This window comes from Anneissia japonica, unplaced genomic scaffold, assembly GCF_011630105.1.
Source record: "Anneissia japonica isolate Jap-2015-1 unplaced genomic scaffold, ASM1163010v1 scaffold287954_len75231_cov102, whole genome shotgun sequence".
NCBI classification, from domain to species: Eukaryota; Metazoa; Echinodermata; class Crinoidea; order Comatulida; family Comatulidae; genus Anneissia; species Anneissia japonica.
In genome coordinates this window covers 60,018-63,426 of record NW_022712896.1, presented here as the reverse complement: position 1 = coordinate 63,426, position 3,409 = coordinate 60,018, and positions in this window count along the sequence as shown.

Sequence of the window (3,409 nt, the reverse complement as noted above, 5' to 3'; positions counted from 1 at the left end):
CATCTTGGTCACAATCATTGTCGATGTACTTGCGTACTAAAAACTCAACGTGTTTGGGCTAGTTGAGCATATACAATAGAACCGTAGGCCTATCATACTATTTAAGCCATCCATGAGCATTGATGTGGTATTACTGTATTTGTTTAATTGAGGGTTTGATTTTGACGTGTATATGTAAACTAAATTATCAGAAAATGGATTGAACTCTAATTATGTTATTATTGCGGTATGGTATTTTTGTTGAGCAATCCGATACTAAAACGAAACAGTTGTCAATATACATTTGAAGTTAATTGGTAATAAAAACGCTGACAGTATAATAAATACAGTACTACAGTGCAATTTTATTACAAATAGACAATGCCGAATGAGGAAGTACACAACAACTATACTATAACAACCACATAATTTGTATGTATGTTATTCTCAATCATGTACGAACTTCAGCGTACTTCTATTAGTCTCTGTACTGTAATTGCTATAGTAGTTTATGTGATAAAATCGGTACATATGGATGGTATAGAATGCTACCCAGCCCAGGTATACGCAGTAGTTGGCGATAGTGCTAAAATAGAGTGCTTTCTATTAGTTACAGAAACGATGAACTATAAGCAAGCGCCAATTGTAACTTGGATTAAAAATGATGATCTTAGTTGGGAAAAGGATAATGTATACCCTTCATCAACACGTCAATCGGATCATGTTTACAAGTTTATGTTATATTTCCAGAACTTAACACTTGATTACAGTGGTTCATACATTTGTCTATATTCATATGACTCAAGTATAGGTAAATCCGATTCTATTGAACTTTATGTGCAGCCTAAGCCCATGAAGCCTATCTGCTATTCAGGTAAGGCGTATTATATTAGCGGAGAGAACGTTACTTTAGAGTGCCAGGTATTTACTTATCACAAACTTCAGTTAAACTGGGAAGAGTCACTGCAACAGTGCAATACCTATAACACAAGCAAAGAAAATGTAACTACAACAAAACTGCATTTTGTAGCAGATACTAGAGTAAATGCTTTGGAATTTACGTGTGTCATGCATTATAAGATCGGAAAATCGCAAGGTCGAATGTTTTGTAATTTGCGAACTGTAATAAAAACACACTTGAGTGTCGAAATTAAGAAAACTGTCATAAAGTTTGGTCAACCAGCAATACTAGAGTGTGTAACTCATGGTAAAGAAAATCCGCCAAAAATGGTTACTATAAATGAGAATCGTACCGGTACTTTAGCAAGTAATCGTAGTCCTATAATAAACTCCACATTAAATTCTAGCATAAAGGATGATAAAGTTAAAATCCAGTGGTCTTCAGAAAGCTTAGTACTGGATAACACGATTGCAGAGAATAGAAATCATACCCTGATTATTCCAAATTTCACAGCAGAAATCAATGGATCGCTTGTAACCTGCACCGCAAAGAGAAACGATTCCGAAGGGTCCGCCTCAATCGTACTTATTGAAGACAAACATTGTAATAATTCAAGCGTTTCCACCGAGCAGTCAACAACAAAAGAAATTAATAAAATGCTAAGTAAACCAGTTGAAAGTACAAATACTATTGATTCAGATGAATTCGGAGTCGTATTAGGAAATGCTGGTATTTTCCTTGCAGTGATAATAGTCGGAGCAATGGTATCTACTTGTGGGATCGGTTTTTGCTGTCTGTATCTCAAAATAAAAAGACTTATAAGACACCAGGGCACCGATAATATATCTACCGAAAGTAAACGTGATGGCACAAATGTTCCCTTGAGTCATACCAACAAAAGTTACCAAATACCACTACCTGCCTTACCATTACCCTATACCCCGGTAGGGGGTGCGAAAACTACAAACACCAAAGAGTTTCTCGATGACCACATATATCACGATCATCTTAGTTCCGGATCTGACGAAAATTCTGTTGCACTGAAGATAAATCATAAAGTTCACCATATATACCACCGCCGTATAAGTATAGCTTCTAACACAGATTCACATTCAACAACACCACATTTTGCTAATGGTGAAGGTGATCGTGTATGCCAGGACCACTCAAGTACATGCTCTGGTATCGACCAATCAGATAGAGGCATAAGTGATTCACCGATGGGCAGTCTACCTGTCACACCTGGCGAAATACTTAAAGAGAAATCGTATTATATTGAGATTGAATGAGTTTTCTCTCATCTGTTTGCTCTGAGAACCCGGAATAGGTAACACCATGGTAACACACAGTACCTCATTCAATGATTACACCACCGCCGTATAAGTATAGGTTCTTATACACAGATTCACATTCAAACAACACCACATTCTGCTGATGGTGAAGGTGATGTGTATACCAGGAGTACTCAAGAACAGCGCTCTGTTATCGACCAATCAGATAAAGGCATAAGATGAGAAATCTGTATGGCAGTATAGTAAATTACTGTATAGCTCGCATTCAAATCTGTGTACCGTATACTCGCCCGAATAAGCGCCCGTTTATAAGCGCCTCTCTCGAATAAGCCTGAGAAAATTTCCTTAAGCGCCCAGTTTGAATAAGCGCCACCTTCTAATTTGAATAAGCGCATCAAATCATAAGATTTTATTTTTAGCATGTCAATAATCCAATCAATCCTGGGACTGTGGTTATTGGCAAGATTTGATATGCAGAGTGGAATCACATTCTTCTTAGGTCAATATCAAAATGAGGATATTTCTCTTGGACAGAGGAGAGCTCCGATCCCTGGACAGACAGTTCAACTTTCCTCTTCTTACATATTTGTCTAGGCCTATAGTCATACTCCTCTTTTTCTTTCCGACAATTTGCACCTTTAGCACATTCTCATCTGAGTTGTCAATGGCCAACAAGCGGCCATTACCAACTACCACTAATTGCATATGCTATTCTGCTGTTATGTAAATGTTCACAGCATTCTTGTCATGAGCCATGTTCACTGGACGATTATCTTTTCTGCCGCACCACCATTCGTAATGTGCTTATATAATGCCTATTCTTTTTTTCATTCAAAGAGTGCCTCTTGAATTTAATAAGTTCCCGTAAGAACCCCTCGATTTTCATCTACTTCCATAAGCGCCTCTCAATTTCCACTCTGTTTACATAAGCGCCCCGTTTAAATAAGGGCTCCGTTTGAATAAGCGCCCCACTAAAGCTACGTTCACATCAAGTCCGGATAATCCGGAGAAAAAATCGTGAAAATGGGTTCTGTGGTAAAGAATAGTACCGTTCACATCAAATTCGTACGATTTTTAATCCGAACTCCGGATTTGGACCGATGCGATCTGAGAGCCATTTGTATCCTAAAATCGTACCGTACGTTTTTTTCTTGGACCAATCAGCAACAAGCTTGCTTGGTTCGAACCAATCGAACGCATACGTACTTAACCCGAACAACCGTGTTCTGTGCGCGAT